Source organism: Taudactylus pleione, unplaced genomic scaffold, assembly GCF_031769625.1.
Source record: "Taudactylus pleione unplaced genomic scaffold, aTauple2 ptg000190l, whole genome shotgun sequence".
Taxonomy (NCBI): Eukaryota; Metazoa; Chordata; class Amphibia; order Anura; family Myobatrachidae; genus Taudactylus; species Taudactylus pleione.
The window spans coordinates 2,440,567-2,459,371 of NW_028284592.1; the positions used below are offsets into that span (position 1 = coordinate 2,440,567).

The 18,805-nt window shown below is 43.3% G+C and overlaps 1 protein-coding gene across 1 annotated transcript in view; it reads left to right on the forward strand.

The window, feature by feature from the left end:
- The first annotated feature begins 332 nt into the window (after window positions 1–332).
- Window positions 333–18,805, forward strand: part of GLIS3 (GLIS family zinc finger 3) — a 548,195-nt gene continuing 529,722 nt past the window's right edge. The window contains 1 exon segment of the mRNA XM_088476633.1: window positions 333–743. The gene's annotated coding sequence lies outside the window, so the exon portion shown is untranslated.

Here is an 18,805-nt window from a genome sequence, read left to right on the forward strand (position 1 = left end):
AGTTATGTACAACGCATTAAAGCACATTAGTGAGTGCGTGTAAGCATAAGGACAGGGTAAGAGAGCGGCCAGTATATGCTCCCAGCTGCGCACCGTGACATCGCTACAGCGGGACAGAGCGGAGAGTGCAGTAATAATGTCCCTCTGAGCCGGATTTAGCGCCAATCATTGACTCGGTGACCTGTGGTGCCTCCCACCTTCCCCCCGCCTCCCTGACAGGGGGACCTGACATTCACCTTCCCCCGCCCCTCTCCCATGCTCACAGTCCGGCTCCTCTATCCCTAATCTTACTGCTCTCACTGCCCGGGGCACAGCAGCGGCGGCAGCGGCACAGAGAGCGCAGGGAGCACCATAACCCGGGAGCAATCACACACACACACACACATAGCCCCGCCAGTGCCAGAGCATGCCGTCTGTGTGTAGCACACTGCCCCCAGCAGCAAGTGACTGGACCGGCTGACAGGGGGGCGCACTGGGGCTCCTATATACATCAGCTGCTCACATTGCTGCTACTGCTGGCACCTAGCATCAGGCTGTAGCTCTCTCCCTCCCTGGGGCTGACCCAAGTCCTTGGGGCAGTGACACTTGCGGGTCCAGGGGAGACTGTCCAGGTTCAGTACCTGTCTGTGTATGTATTACTTGGAAGGGACATTGAGATAATAAAACCTGTCCCATATAATTGTGCTCAGACACAGGGGAGGAAGATGCACTTTGAGTGCTGTGCTTGAAATCCGTGATACCTGGTAAGTAAATGACCCTACAATAATCAAGTCTAACAAAGTTCATGAAGTCTGACACGTTCTGCAATTCATATCTATCTATCTATCTATCTATCTATCTATCTATCTATCTATCTATCTATCTATCTATCTATCTCTATCTATATCAATACATATCTATCTATATATAAAATGAACACATGTACACGTTGTTTATAATTAATCATATATTGCATAGCTACATGTACTGTAAATGCAAATCCAATTTAAACACAGGTTTTTATATTTTTTTTATTTTAGTAATTCTCTATAATACATATACATGGTTGATGCAAAGACAAGTAACCAGTTTATGAGATATTTGATTTACATAAATGCCATCATATTCCAAAGCACTATATTAATGGTGTATGTGGGATGGCACAATTAGGTACAATCCAATGGAAAAATGTGAGGAGGGCCCTGGTCAATATACACTACAGTAGTCTCAATATGCTTTATTTATGTAGTGCAACATAGTCTCATTATGTTATTGGTGTTATATTGATATTGGTATATTGGTAGGTTAATTGTCTTTGGGCAAAATGAAATGAATTTAGATAGTAAGGTCAAATGGGGCAGGAACTGTTGTGAATGATTCAATATTCTCTGGAAAGCAATGTGTAGTATGATAAAATAAATTCTCTGGAAAGCAATGCACAATATAATGGCGCTGTACAAATAACAATAGTAAATAATAATAGTCTACTGATTAGTTCAATCATAAAGATAAGATTAAAGTACTGTAACAAATGACACAGAAAAGCATATTTATTTACGTGTGTTATATAAGAATAGACAGCCCTGTTTCAGTGTATTGTTAACAGGTCCTTTCTAATTGTAAAAAAAAATGGTAACTGAGTTGGAAAGGGAACATAATTTGGTTTATTTTCTAGTTTTATTGTTGTTGTTTTTCTGAATTAATATTGTTTTAATTTTGACTGTTCTTGTCATTACACCTTATGTGTTTATAAATGTATGTAGCTTAGACTGCATTGTATTGTAATACAGAAACTGAAGTACGGTAGCTAAGATTTAATTTAACATGGACATTTTTGTCATTCAAATGTTACAAGACTGATTGATAAAAGCTTTATTATGGAAATTTGTTTTACATGCTGTACTTTAAGAAATATGTTTTTTTCTTACTTATTATTATGATTCTTCAACAAGATTGAGCTTGCATAGATTATTTATTGTGGTTATACTAATTAAATTTCTACATAGGACATTCTGATTTTTTATACCTCTGTATACTTTTTTTAATCTCTACAGTATATAATCCATTTTGACATGTATGTGTATAAATTCTCAAATTAATTTTACTATATAATATTTATATATTAACTATAATAACTATATGATAGATAGATAGATAGATAGACATATCTATCATATTGTCCATGTACACTCAAACATGTACATGCACATGAGAACATACAACTCTAATAGTCTATTAATTTAATATTTCCTGTTCCATCAAGTCATACAGTAAAAGTCAGACTATCTATCTATCTATCTATCTATCTATCTATCTATCTATCTATCTATCTATCTATCTATCTATCTCTTTCTCACCATAAAACACAGTTTGCTCCTTATACTGTACCACACTGGCAAAATATACAAACAAACAAGCAGTGATAAAGGTGTAATACTATTCCATCCACACATTTTTATTAGTTATATAGAGGGGTCAAATGCAATAAAAGTTTTCTAGTGTGTGCCAAACCCTGATAGGATACGATCCTGCAGGGTAAACTTCACAAACTTTGTTTGTATGTGCACCATGGTTTAATTACTGAAGAACCTAATTCACAAGATGTATTTTTTTGTCAGCAAGCCATGAAAACTTTACTAAGTTGTTATTGGTGCCAGATGGCTCGTTTTTTCAGGAGACTTTGTGCTGTACTTGTTCTACAGTCCCAGAAATTACATGGACTTTTTGAACTGTTTCCAGCGTGGTTTGGAAAGCATGAGTCCCTACTCTCAGAGGGATTGCAGGCTAAAGTAATTGTGGTCAGTTTACGTCTCAGTTACTCACTTAACTGACAGTCTTCTCTGAGCTGTAGAAATGACTATATTATTGCCTGGACACTCAGTACTGGCATTTGTTCTACAAATATTTATTTGGTGCCATTTGTCATGTCATTTGTGGAGCTGGTAAGCAGTCTTCACAGTAGTATTTGTATCTCATTTGACAGTTAAGAGAGTTTCTCTACCACCTCTATATACCTTTAAAGACCTATTTTTTCTCACTACAACTGCTATGGAGAACTGAGTTGTAAAGGAGAAGCACTTATGTGTAGAATGAGTGAAATTCTACCTGACACTGAAATTTACATGAAATTAGCCTTGTGGAATGTACCATTGCCATGTCTGCAGTGTCAGTCTCACACGTACAACCCTTCTTACTTACAACAATCACCAATAGATTACCATTGTTTCTTAGTACTGTGCTATGGGTATATTGTAACCCTTTTAATTCTGGCAGCTACAATGCATTCAAAGAGGGCAAATAACTAGTAAAGTCATTTTTAACAGGTTTGTCAGTATACAATTGTGTGTCAACATTTGGGATCTAGCACCAGAATGTTCAAATCCCTATATATGCAAATTCAATAATTATGTACCTAATAAAGTAAATATTGGGATATTAAAGCCACAGAATACTACCAAATTTTTCCTTTACTGTATTAAAGTATGAGATCACATGCCGAGTGGTTTTATACATGTCATGGAAAACTTGTAATATACAGTACCTACTATTTTAAATTTGGGAATATGTTGTTTCTTAACAGGCACAAGTAGAGACAGAGCAAGTTCATTATCCAAGAGGATACCAGTTCTGTTCCACCTATACTGACAGTTCAGCAAGTGACCCTTTAAATATAATCAGTAATCATATGATTAAAAATGACATCAGTACCCACTAAATTTTTTTTATTGTAGATCTCTTCTCTCTCTCTCTCTCTCTCTCTCTCTCTCTCTCTCTCTCTCTCTCTCTCTCTCTCTCTCTTTTTCTCTCTTTCTCTGTCCGTCTGTCTATCCAGAGCTGTGTGTGCATGTGTAAATTTGTTTAAATCACAATTCACTTCAAAATAATATTGTTGTTTTTCTACTATTGTCTACGGATCTGTCAAAACCAATAAGCCAACGTACACACATGTTGAAAAACAAATCCAGTTGAAGCTTTGGTAATTTGTCCTCATTTTATTAACATTTACTAATGCAATAGTCAGTGTCAAAATTGACACAAAATGAACAGTGGGCATAAAGCATGTGTTTGTACACTTCTATGTGCTTACATTATTTTCAGGAAGAAATATTCAGGGAGTGTTTACCAGGCTTTGTTGATGCATGTTAAACCTGCTTTGAACACTTCATTAAAATGCCCATGTGCTTCATCTGTAAGTGTTAAAGGGAAAATATATTAATAGCAGTTGAAAATTTGTAACAAATGATCTGTGAACAGTTGTATCTGTTAATATAGGTTAATATTTGTGTATCAAGAATTGTTAATTTAGTGACAAGAGTTAGAAAACTCCAAGTCTTTAATGAAAGTTCCATTTCTTAGGTGTTGATTTATTGGTGTTAATGTTTGATTGCCAAGCAGTTTGTGCCCTTTACGTCTTATTATGTGCATAAATACTGTGTGTTCTAGAGCCTGCCTTCTGTACAAAACCAGGCACACATTGTCACATTTTTACAACTGTTTACACTTATTTTAATAGCAAACATTTCAGATATGGACAATGAAATTATTTGTGACTTATTTCATACAGCTTAGACATGTTTTTTTTTAAAAGGTAATCACCATAATAAGAAAACGTTAAGTTACCATGTGTAACTAATGACAAAAAACATCGCATAAAAAGTATTTAGAAAAAATAATTAATATACAAATACTGAATAAACAAATGCTATTACAATATTTAACTAACATTCCTTGGCAATTTGTCTGTTTGCAATGTACTAAAAGGCCAGCTATGTCTTTCTGTCTATGTTTGCAGAAGTCATTTTGATGCCTTCATCTGAAAAAGAAAAAAAAAGATCAGTGTTTGAAAACCATGTACTAGTAATACCATATCATGTGTCACAATTACACACAGAAACAAATATTATTAATATTCGTTATTCGCCTTGAAGGTATGCGCAGGGAACTGCAATGTGCAAATCATTTTGCAAACCCTTGCTCTTTAGCATAAATGGTGTACTGCACCCCCAAAGGGGATTTTAGGCTTTGTCATGACAGTTATTTAAAAAAAAATAATGGTTCCTATTACGGAACAATGGGCCTGATTCACAGATGTATGGTATTGTACAGCCAAAGGGAAGCGACTGTGCAACAGTGTACATCTCATTGGCTAATGCAGCAGGAGGCGTCTGGTGTAAATAGACGCCTCCTGACTCCAATTAGGATGGAGTATCGGATCTTCTACAAGACCATTGGCAACCCTGAGGTTACTCAGATTGCCCCTTGCAGCTCTGTAGCCGAGGCCAGGAAGTCTGCATCTTCCACCCCGGCCTTGTCACTCCCAGAAAATGGGGGTGACGTCCACGTTTCTGGGAACTGAGGCCGGCACCGCTGACTCCTCGCTTCCCTAACGGTTTGGGGGAACTGCGAGAGATATCGAAGAAGGAGACCTGCACATGTGCAGTACAGATCCTGTGCAGGTCTCTCACAATCAAAGTAGTACCCAAACCATCAGGTTTGCATTGAAGAATATTTGCATATCAAAGAACATGGCCTTTTTAGCTAATGAAGAGTTTCATAATGTGATTTCTATAATAAATGCACACAATGGAAAGAAAGCCCCCAAAAATTGACAGCTGTCCCCTCATTATGTAACTTGTCCTTTTTTTATTATCAATTTAGAGGACTGATGTTATTTAGCAAATGTTAGCAAAAAAAAAAATGTGTACGAGTAAGCCAGACCTACGCCTAAAGCATATTAATATGTACATCTAGCAGAAACCTTTGTGTTCATATGAAGAGAACTTGATCTTGTGTAATAGATTTGCCACTTTCCCACTATTCAGATTTAGCTGTTTTTCCCAGAATATCAGAATCTCAGACCTTGACAAACAGTAACATACATTACTACCCGCTAGGCTACATAGGCACCCTACATAGGCCTTATATCATCCAAAGTGTTACTGAAATAGAATGGATAGTATGGGACTGTACTAGAACATGAGGATTGTGCTGTACAATGAGCATAAAAAAGGCAGAGGCTTGTACAGGGTGCATAGGCCTGTATAAAGGCACATGGCTGTATGGACCATGTAATTCTTAGCAGCACTGTAACAGGGCTTTGTGGTGCCCTGTGCTGGCCACGCCCCCTCGGCATGACGCCGTGATTTCCTGCCGAGGGGTGGGGCCACTAGCGACCAGAAGAACAGCTGCACCATGGGAACATCTTCAGGATGCTCCGGGGTGCTGTAAAGGCTGCAATGTGCATGTCTGGTGCATCCAAAGGACACTACGGTGTCGCTGCAGCCGTGACACTGGCTACAGGGTGCCATTCCAGGCCCCATACTAGCCAGATACAGGGACCGTGGGGCAGCACCCACAGGGACCGTGGGGCAGCACCCGCAGCGCCCTGCACACTCTGTGGTGGCACCGCTTGCACAACCATAGTTATGGCCCTGATTTCTAGCATCTGAACTTATTCTGTAGGGCTTTATAAATATGGTGCAAATGTTACTCAAATGCTAAACCATTATAAATGGATCATAAGCATTCATTCATTTCAGCAGGACTAGACTTGTATATACTTACACATAGGTTGCTACAGTATGCTCTGTATAGTATATTTGTACTTTTAGACAGGGGAGTAACCAGAACTTTGAGGGCCCCATAGCAAAATTTTGAAGGGGCCCCGCCTCAATTCTTCTAGAGAGACATCTCTCTTCACAGTGGATGTTCATTTTATGCCCCATAATATTGCCATAGTTAATTTTACACACCATACAGTAATAGTGACCTAGTTCATTTTATGCCCCATTGAAGTGCCCTAGTTCACATTATACCATACAGAGCCATCAGTTCATATTTTACCACATTGTATTCTACCCTATTTCACAATATACCACATTGTAGTACTGCCAATACACATTATTCCACACAGTACCTCCAGCTCACATTATGACAGACAGGGGGCATTGAGTAACCAGCTCCTACCTGAGAGGAATACTTCCTAATGCAGGAAATTCCACTTTGTATAGAGATCTTCTTAATTTAGGCACACTGACCCATTCTGGCTGTAAACAAGGAGAACCTATTCTCCAACAATGCTGGGCTTACTGATTAGCTCATCTGTATCTGTGAGTGTGAAACAGGAGCATGGGAGTTAGATCATAGAGAGACAGATATTGCCACTGATAAGTCCCTCTTTTCAGGCACGGGCAATGGGGAACCAATTTTTTAGCAGGATCCAGGACCACCTTAGTCTATGGACCCCATACCAATGGCACCGTTTGCTCCCACTACATAATCGTAGCGACCATGCTTTTAAAGTATGTCAACATCTAGTTTTTAAAATATATATGTTTTGTTAAATGTATGTGGGGTGGTATTTAATGTGTATGAACTATAGCAAAAGTCCAAAATGATTAATCTCATACAGTGCTTCATTTATGATGTGTGGATATGTTGTAGTGCTGGCCATAATAACACATTGTTTAGCTGAATGTTTACCTGGTGGTGAATTTTATTTGTAGGCACAATATTTTGTACTCAGGGCCTGATTCAGAGGCGCTTGCTGTTTGCGAGTGCTTGCTCTGAATAAGGGCGTTTTGGTTTTATTTCGGTTTCGGCCTCCAGGCCACTCGCAAAGCTGTGGGTGACCACCCACAGCTAGTGCGAGTGGCCTGGCGATGGTCACAATTATCGCGACCATCGTGCTTGCGTCGAAACCGTGCTGGAGGGTCTCAGCTCCCGCAAGCCTGAGTGGACTTCCTGCTCTAACACTCGTGATGTCAGTAGGGCTGCCCACAAACGGCACGCGTTCCTAAGGGAACATCGGCGTTTGTGCAGCCACCCCCCCCTCCCCGCCTACAAAACGGGGCGAGCTATCAATCAACATCGACAGCCGCCCCATCTTGTAGTGAGCTCCGGAGCTCCGGAGCTGCCGTCGCTCGCTGGGGCTCGCGCATGCGCACGCCGGAAGTGGCGCATGCGCAGTGGGGGAACATCGACCCACTTGCGAGCGCTGTGCGCTCACGAGCGGGCCTGAATCAGGCCCTCAGTACCTGTCAATTGATAGATTTTTATACGAACTTGTACTATGCATTTTGTTTCAGGTCACATTATTTTGTTGATTATGGGAACATAAGAAGTAAAACAGTGATTTGGTGACTATGGAAAGACAGTGTTGGCCTTCTGGTTACTGTAAATTGGTTGCCCAAATTTGATCTTTGCTGAGGGCCCAGTGGACCTTTTTCCTCAGTGAATTCTTCATCTGTTGCATGTAATGCTTCAGCACACCCTCATTTCTTTTGTTAGACCCTTCTCATTTTTTTACTTCAGCCATTGGCTCCTTAGTTTATTTCAATTCAGCAATCAAGATGTGTTTTTTTTTTTTGCAAGAATGTTTCTGTCCATTTTGCATGCGGGTTTCAGCTGAATGGAGCAGCTTGGAAGAATAAACTTGCACTTTTTCTTTTTATCATGTTCTCCACCTTGCCCTGTTGTGACAGTTGTCTGCTGAATAGCAACTGTGTGCAAGCAGAATGAATATTACTGAATGGATCGTACAGCAATCAGCATTCATTAACTGTCTACCTAAATTCCCTTCCACTCAAGTCTTTAAACATTCTTTCATCAAATGAATTATTTGAAGTAGCTACTTACACAGTCGTTCACTGCTCCCAAAGTGACAGCACTTGTATCACTACCCACTAACACTGTAGACAGATGTTAGCAGCCTGTCAGTCTAAAGGGGGGTATCCACTAGACGATAAAGTTGAACGATTGAACGATAATGATAAAATCGTTCGATAATCGTTCAAACATCGTTTGAACATCGTTTGCAAATCGAGCAGTAATTGTTTCTAACGATGTACGATGCGCGCTCCCGCTGGTCGTTTGATCGTCTCCTCCATCGACTGAACATGCAGGTCAATTTCACTTGATTGCTTACAAATCGTTTACACATCGTTTACACATCATTTACACATCGTTCACGCTGAACGATCAAACGATGAACCACTGTCTGCCCACTATAGCTGAAAGCTCTCAATCACAGATTAAAACAACATAGTTTATTGTTAGATCTTTTGCAAATCTTTTGCAAATCTTTTGCAAATTGTTCAGAGTGGAAGATCATATTTCAAGGGAAACTTCAAGGGAAAATCGTTAAGAGGTTGGACAGGGATAAAATCGTCTAGTGGATGCCCCCCATGCCATGATCTATAGATTACAAATGCAATGTAACTATGTAGATATACCAATGGCAACAATAATCAATGTACATTTCTTCATCATCACACAAGAAAAAATAAACATGAAATTAACTTTGAATTGCTTTTTGCTGGACAGCAGTTTATAAAAAATATTCTTTATTTTAAGCATATTGGAATTGCAATATCTGATGTGCAGATTGTATTTGATGTGTAGATTATCAGGAAAAGTTTGGTTACTGTATGCAATAAGTGGAACTCTTGAGCCAAGAAATACAATATGCTGGACAACTGGATCTACAATGCACTTTTTCTACATAGTGTACACACCAAGTATTTACTTTTTTTTTTGCAATAGAACATTAAGTATAACTGTTTTCTGTCCATCATGCATGCTTATTCATTCACTACAGCACACTGAAAAAACATTGCTTACCTCAGCCACTTAATATATTCCTATAGCTTGTAAGCATGGCATTCTTTCCTATTTGTGTGTTTGTCAACACCTGGTCTTGTTCTGTTGGTTTTATTTCCAAATGTAAAGTGCTACTGAATATACTGCTACTATAGACGATAATGGTAATGAATAGTTGTAGAAGCTGGGTTGTTTTTAGCTCATAGGAAAGCAAATCTGTGGCTTCACAACCGTTGGCATTTATTAAAATGCGCTTTACAAGCATTTTTAACATCTGCAAAATATACACAAATAGGTCTGATATTATAAAACATAGGGGGTCATTCAGACCCACTCGCGAGCGGCAGTACGCTCGCAAGTGGGTCGATGTTCCCCACTGCACATGCGCACGACGGAGGGAGCTCCGTCGTGCGCATGCGCGAGACCCGGCAAGCGACGGGCTTTCCATCGCTCGGGTCTCGCACCAAAGGGGGCGTGCTGTCGATGTTGATTGACAGCAAGCCCCCTTTGGTGGACGTGCCGGGGGCGTGCCTACCAGACGGAGGCGTTCCCATGGGAATGCCTACCGTCTGAAGCCGGCCCCACTGACATCACTAGTGATGTCAGTGGGAGTGATTTTGCTCTGATAGAGCCAAAATCACTCCTGGGCTTGCGGCTGGGAAACCCTACCGCAGGGTTTCCCTCGCAAGTCCGATGGTCGCGATGGTCAAGACCATCGTGACCATCTTTTTGCATGCTCGTATATGCTGTGGGTGGTGACCCACAGCTATACGAGCGTCCAGGAGGACGCTCCATTTTAATGGAGGAGGGCCCTGATTCAGAGCGTCCGGCTCTGAATCAGGCCCATAATTTCTAATTACCTTACCAATTTGCCATCTTTATTTATCTGCATTACATTGTGTTGCAGTGTATGTAATAATTATGTCAACATTCAGAATGTTGTCACTATAATGTCGACATGGTCTGAATGTCGATATTTATTTACCAGTTATTTATATAGCGCACACATATTCCGCAGCGCTGTACAGAGAATATCTTACCATTCACATCAGTCCCTGCCCCAGTGGAGCTTACATGTTGACATTTTAAGATTGTTGACATTCAATGTCATCATTCACAAGGATGACACTGACATAATGTTGACATTGACAGAATGTCAAAACATAATTTTAGGGTTAGACTTCAATTAGGGTTAGTTTTAGTTTAAAATACTGTTGTTGACACTCTGATGACATTCTGGCATTGTCAACATTATGTCTGTGTTGACACGTTAAATGTCAACCTACTGAACCTGTCGATATCCTGAATGTCCTAGATGCAGTTACATGTAGTAATGCGAATAAAATACACATAGCATTCTTAAAATTGCTACAGCGATCCAATGTAAAAAAAACATCAGTGGGTTTGGTAACATTAAAACAGTTTTTTTCTAGTGTCTTGCTTGATTACATGCATCTTACATAAGAAAGGAATCCCTGCACTGTTAAAAATCAAAACACAGCATCTGTATATTATTGCTGCTGGAGACTTTTGCACACCGTTGCCACAGCTGGGGTGTACCGCTGTTTGTGATTTATATTGGAGCATCCCATTATCTCTGTGTGTATTCAGCACATCCACCGGTGCCTCTCCATTCCAGTGTCGCAGTTGGGGCTTATTGTTGGTGTAGGAGCACCTTACATGCCGCCATCTTAATGGCTTTTACATCCCCTGAGCAGCGCTGTATTATATGGCCACTACTATGTATGTGTCAGACTGAGGAGTGTGTCATTCAGTCTGAGGACATTCTGGTATCTAAACATCCACTGTAATTGTGTCTGTTTTATTACTACAGGCTACAGTTAGGGCCAATTAGTTCCTTCTATATACTGTGAGAGCGAAGGGCATATCTAGAACTTTATGTGCCCCATAGAAAAATTTTGAAGGGGCCCCTCCCTTACTGGGCACACTTCGCACCCCCCCTTACTTCTGGGCATATTTAACACCCAACCACTTACTGGACACACCTAGCACCCACCCTCCTTTCCCTTACTGGGCACACTTAGCACCTTCTCCCTTACTGGACACAGCATCCCCCTCCCTTACTGGGCACACTTAGCAGATCCCTCCCTTACTGGACACAGCTAACATTCCCATTCCTTTCTAGGTACACATAGCACCCCAATCCCTTACTGGGTATACTTGGCACCCAACCACTTACTGGGTACATAACACCCCACCCTCCCCTCCCTTACTGGGCACACCTAGCACCCCACCCTCCCCTCCCTTATTGGGCACACCTGGCACCTTTACTGAACACACTTAGCATACCTTCCCTTACTGGGTACACCTAGCACCCCACTCCCCTCCCTTACTGGGCACACTTAGCACCAACAACCTCCCCCTCCCTTCTGGGCGCACCACAGACATTCCTCTGTGTACAGTAAGTCAGCCAGCCAGAGAGCCACCTGTTGCTGGCTGCTTTTCTTCTGACTTCCCACTGGCACCCACCAGCCACACAGACCTACCACACAGCATGGGCGCCTGGGCGGAGTACCTTGGTTTCTGCCCTCTCCAATCACCATCACTCCTGCCGTTGCATGTGGCCCCAGCCTGACATCAAGAAAGTCCTTCTGGCAAAGGGGATCTAGCGATAACCCTCACACTGCCGCTCAGGGGCAGATCTAACAATTAATCCTGACTCCTCCCCTCTTTACTCATTACACCTCCCACTTCGAGTCTTGGGTAATTGCTGGGCTACCAAATGCTAGAGAACCTGTAAAACCCTATATAGAAAATGTTCCTATGTATTTACCACAGTCACTGCAGCACTATCCAAAAACACTTCTGCAAACCTGGTGCAAACATTAAACCATCGCCTGCGGGGGGGCCAGGTGTTACCCCTATCTACTCCTCCCAGAGTACCAAGTGTTACCACATCTCTGCCCCACACCACCCAGTGCCAAATGTTTCTCCCTCTGAGCCCCGCACCACACCGTGCCAGGTGTTATCCCCTCTCTACCCCACACTACACAGTGCTAGGTGTTACCCCCGTCTCTGCCCCACACTACTGTACACAGTGCCAGGTGTTACCCCCTCTCTGCCCCACACTACAAAGTGACAGGTGTTACTCCCTCTCTGCCCCACACTAAACAGTGACAGGCATTACCCCCTCTCTCTGCCCCACACCACACAGTGCCAATTATTACCCCCTCTCTGCCCCACACCTGTTACAAGTCCAGTCCAGGACTTGTCTCCTGCCAGTATTCCTCCTGCTCCTGACCATGCTTCTAGGTTGCCGGTTGCTAGGAGACTCAGACGTCAGAGGATTTCACATGTTTCCTCCTAGTGTTGCCTGATTGGCAGCTGATCCTATATTTTCTACATGCTGCGTGTATTCTACTCACCGACTTTTAAGTGACCCAAGTACCCTGGGTCCAAGCATCGCTGTCTACAGAGCCTCCAGGCCATACAGCTATCCTTCTATACTACGGTTCAAGCATCACTGTCTACAGAGCCTCCAGGCCATACAGCTATCCTGCTTCTATACCACAGTTCAAGCATCGCTGTCTACAGAGCCCTCCAGGCCATACAGCTATCCTGCTTCTATACCACAGTTCAAGCATCACTGTCTACAGAGCCTCCAGGCCATACAGCTATCCTGCTTCTATACCACGGTTCAAGCATCGCTGTCTACAGAGCCTCCAGGTCATACAGCTATCCTGCTTCTATACAGTGCCAGATTAATGTCTACATGGGCCTGGAGCTGAAATTTATGAAGGGCCTATTGTGCGTCGCTGCAGGAGGTGTGACAAGTGCTGCAGACTGATAATGTAAGGTCATGAACCATTGTGGTTTACATAGGGCTGTGGGTGTGTTTAGTTCCATGGAGGGTATAGTTGGGCCATACATGCCTACCCTCCCGGTTTTCACGGTAGGCTACCGATTTTTCGGGTAACCCCCCCGCACTTCCTAGTGAAGTGGGCAGAATGGGGAGAATTTCCGAGGTGATCGCGGGTCCCTGTGTAGGGAGCGGGGCTTAATGACGAGATTCTTAATGAATTGTGCCATTTAGCCCCGCCCCCTATGTAAATGTGCGCCAATCTCTGTAATTTACGGCAAAGGGGGCGGGGCTTAATGGTTGCGAACCGTCAGGCTCCGTCCACATCGCAAATTATTCCGGTCGCCCAGGTCGCGACGTGACATCACTAGAGGGCGCCATAGCCGCGATCTGCTGCAACTCCGGTCTCTGCACGTGGTGAGGCTTGTGGAACACCCTATAAAGCTTGGTAAGTTACATCTTTTAATTGTTGTAGGTGATATATTGATTTTGTACATCCTGACGACGGTGCTGTGGGCACTGCAACGTTGATGTTTTATATGGAGATGTGATTAAGATTTTTCTACAAAATCCTCTGAGTGCCGTCCTGCTCCTTTTCTGTATTAAGTGCTTACTTGGCATTTTGGACTGTGAACACTGGGGTTATAGTATATTGGATTATTGAGTGCTGGATGTGTGTTATACACATTCTCTGAAAATGAGACACGGCACTCGTATTCTCTATTCAAAGATGCAATATCCAAGTGTAACACATTCTGTCAATGTTTCAGGGCCTCCACCCTTTCATCAGGACACCCTTTACACATAAACCTCAGGATATGTGTAAAGTGTGTCCTTATAAAAGGGCGGAGGCCATGAAAGGTTGACAGATTGGGGGCGATTCTAATGTTTTTAGGTCATGATAATTAACGAGCGACCCGTTTGATATTCAATTGTTCTGGGCGCTCATTAATTATCACTCTCTTCGCCGTCTGAGACGAGGTTTAGCCGTGTAAAACGGCTAACCCCTCTAGAATTCTGGTAAGGGCGCGCTAACTGCGATTAGCGCGCACGAACCAGGGTGTTTCACACTCATTTGTGCTCGCACCCTGCTGAGTGTGTGCAGAAATGCCGACGTCAGCGGCTATCGTGCCCTGACAGAGCAACAATTGAATTGCTCTGTCGAGCGTCTTAAAAAAAAAAGCCGACGGCAGAACATTTGAATCGCCCTCAATTTGTTAATACACTTGGATATTGCATCTTTGAATAGAGAATACGAGTGCAGTGTCTTTTTTTTGAGAATGTGTATGCAGCTTATTTCACAGAGGCATCGGGTCCAGTAAATTGGCTCTCATACCATCTGAGGGCACCCAGGCAAGTACGTCATTTACAGTGGAGTGCTGGCGTGATTTTTGTGTGTATATACACACACATTATATATATATATATATATATATATATATACACACACAAAAATCACGCCGGCACTCCACTGTAAGTGAAGTACTTGCCTGGGTGCCCTCAGATAAAGCATGCAAAAACAGCGGCACTCGCAGGACTATTTATTATTATTATTATTATTATTATTATTATTATCATTTATTTATATGGCGCCACAAGTTTTCCGCAGCGCCTTACAAAGTACATAAACAAATAGATTGATATACAGTGACTTACAGTACAGTACAGTACAATACAATACATTACAGGACATGGATAATGTACATTGCTACATTCACGACCATAACAGCCAGATAAGCAACAATGCAAAGCAATCAAGTGTTCGGTGCTCTGGTAGAGAGTAAGAAGTAGATGAAGGTATAGTAAGGAGATGCACAAGAGGGTAGAGGGCCCTGCTCATAGGAGCTTACATTCTAAGGGACTAAATAAATGAGACTCACGACTCATTCTTGATAAAAGTCGTCCTGACTGAAACGTCGAACACAGACATATTGGAGTCGTGAGTCTCATTTATTTAGTCCTGCGAGTGCAGCTGTTTTTGCATGATATATATATATATATATATATATATATATACACACACATATATACATCCATATATATACACACATATACATACATATATATACAGACACACACACACACATATATATATATATATATATATATATATATATACATAAATATGCGCATATATACACTCACAAATAGACACATAAATGCACAGTGGCCAGACATACACTGACCTGTGCAAAGATAACCTGGATGTGCTTGCCTGACTGCCTGCTACTTCCTCTCCTGACTGAGCTAGTCCGACTGGTTGACACTTGACACAGCTTCACAGCAGGACGATTGGGAGGGGGCGGAGCTTCGGTTGACTCGGGGACGGAGCTTCAGCAGGTCCGAGGTGGGCGGGGCTTTAGTCGGCCATTCTACCAGCGGAGAGGGGCGGGGTCAAGGGGGGTATGAGACCGCGATTGTGGCTAACCGTCGGCCGAGAGGTGAGGGAGCTGGGCAGTGAGCGTTGCTGTTGCTGGTGACAGAAAAAAAAAATGTTTTTTTTTCTGTCTGCACTGCAGCCTGTGTATGCTCTTGGCCTATTTTCAAAGGGAGGCCTGGAGCTGTAGCTCCACCTGCCCCATTGTTAATCCGGCCCTGCTTCTATACCACGGTTAAAACATCACTGTCTACTAAGCCCTCCAGGCCATACAGCTATCCTTCTGTACCACAGTTCAAGCATCGCTGTCTACAGAGTCCTGCAAGCTATACAACTATCCTGCTTCTATACCACGGTACAAGCATCGCTGTCTACAGAGCCTCCAGGCCATACAGCTATCCTGCTTCTATACCACGGTTCAAGCATTGCTGTCTACTGAGCCCTCTAGGCCATATAGCTATCCTGCTTCTAAACCACGTTTCTAGCTACGCTGTCTACTAGGCCCTTCAGGCCATACAGCAATCCTGCTTCAACACCACGTCTCAAGCACGCTGTCTACTAGGCCCTCCAGGCCATACAGCAATCCTGCTTCAACACCACGTCTCAAGCACGCTGTCTACTAGGCCCTCCAGGCCATACAGCAGTCCTGCTTCAACACCACCTTTCAAGCATCGCTGTCTACTAGGCCTTCCAGGCCAAACAGCAATCCTGCTTCAACACCACGTTTCAAGCACCGCTGTCTTCTAGGCCCTCCAGGCCCTACAGCAATCCTGCTTCAACACCACGTTTCAAGCACCACTGTCTACTAGGTCCTCCTGTCCATACTGCAATCCTGCTTCTATACCAGGTTTCAAGCATTGCTGTCTGCTAGGCCCTCCAGGACATCCAGCAATCCTGTTTCTATACCACGTTTCAAGCGTTGCTGTCTACTAGGCCTCCTGGCCATTTAACAACTTTAGTTTGGACTGTAAACCTACAGTATATTCTATTGACTGTCCTATGGTTTCAGCTCCTTATTGCACCATTGACATGTTGTGTTTTCACTGGTCCATCATATCATTTATTGCCATGATTTAACTATACTTCTTGTGTTTGTTCTTCGATGTGCCACGTATCTCCGAAACCTCCATCTCGGCCCTAGCAATTGCTAGAGGATCGTAACATTATAGCTGACCAAATCTTTGGACTACGATGGAGCATACGCAGAACCCAGCACAAATTCTGGCAGCTCAAATTCAGACTCTCACTCAAAAAGTTAATGAACTCTCACTTAAAGTTGAAGATGTCCGTACCTCCTCGTTACAAGCTGCTCTTAAGGAGCACAAAATGAACTTGCCTGATCGTTTCGCTGGGGACAGAAGCTTGTTTGTGAATTTCCGTGAGAGTTGTAAACTTTATTTCCGCATGCGTCCAATCTCTTCTGGTTTTGAGACACAAAGAGTTGGACTTATTATTTCTCTGCTTCAGGGTGATCCGCAAACATGGGCATTTGGACTGCCTTCCTCGCATGTTGCCCTTCAGACTGTGGATGCCTTTTTCCTTCAGCTGGGCCTGTTGTTTGAAGACCCAGATAAGGTATCACTTGCAGAATCCAAGCTTCGCTCTCTTAAACAGGGACAAAAAGCTGCAGAGGATTATTGTTCTGAATTTCGTAGATGGGCAGTGGAATCAGGCTGGAATGATTCGGCTTTGCGTAACCACGTTTCAAGCACCGCTGTCTATTAGGCCCTCCAGGCCATACAGCAATCCTGCTTCAACACCACGTTTCAAGCACCACTGTCTATTAGGCCCTCCAGGCCATACTGCAATCCTGCTTCTATACCAGGTTTCAAGCATTGCTGTCTGCTAGGCCCTCCAGGACATCCAGCAATCCTGCTTCTATACCACGTTTCAAGCGTTGCTGTCTACTAGGCCTCCTGGCCATTTAACAACTTTAGTTTGGACTGTAAACCTACAGTATATTCTATTGACTGTCCTATTGTTTCAGCTTCTTATTGCACCATTGACATGTTGTGTTTTCACTGGTCCATCATATAATTTAGTAAACTGCCATGATTTAACTATACTTCTTGTGTTTGTTCTTCGATGTGCCGCGTATCTTGAACACCTCCATCTCGGTCCTAGCAATTGAGGATCGTAACAACACCACACATTGCCAGGTGTAACCCCATCTTTGCCCCATACTAAACAGTGACAGGTGTTACCCCCTCTCTCTGCCCCACACCACACAGTGCTAGGTGTTACCCCCTCTCTGCCCCACACCACACAGTGCTAGGTGTTACCCCCTCTATGCCCCACACCACACAGTGCCAGGTGTTACCCCCTCTCTGCCCCACACCACACAGTGCTAGGTGTTGCCCCCTCTCTGCCCCACACCACACAGTGCCAGGTGTAACCCCCTCTCTGCCCCACACCACACAGTGCTAGGTGTTACCCCCTCTCTGCCCCACACTATACAATGAAAGGTGTTACCCCTCTCTGCCTCAAGGTATTACGCGCTCTCTACCCCACACCCAGTGCCAGGTATTACCCCTCTCTACCCCACATCACATAAGTCGCTCTCCTACTAACCTTGCTAGTTATGACCGGTCTCAGGTATTGGGCCAGGACTCCCCTCATAGCCTCCTGGGCTACTTGTGCTGCTGCTGCTGGTGTGCAAGGAATGCTCGCCCCTCCAGCAGGCAGAGAAAACAAAGCATTGCGCTGGATGCAGGTGGAGACAGAAAGGCACTGCAAGGTGTGGCGTGTCAGTCCTTCCCAGCAGGCAGGGTCCTCCAGGGAACACTTCCCTGTGATGGCTGCAGTGTGCGGTGAGCGCTGTTTGCAGGGGAGGTGGGCCCGTGGGCCAAGTTCAGGTGACTGGCCCCATAACTGGCCGCATCTCTTGCACCCTGGTGAGAAGCACTTGTTATACCAAGAATGTTTTTATATATATATTTTTGTGAAGCTCCACTTTTTGATTATTGTCTATCTGAATTTGTTGCAGTTGCAACTCTAATCATAAGAACATATTTCGTCTGCAGCAGAGG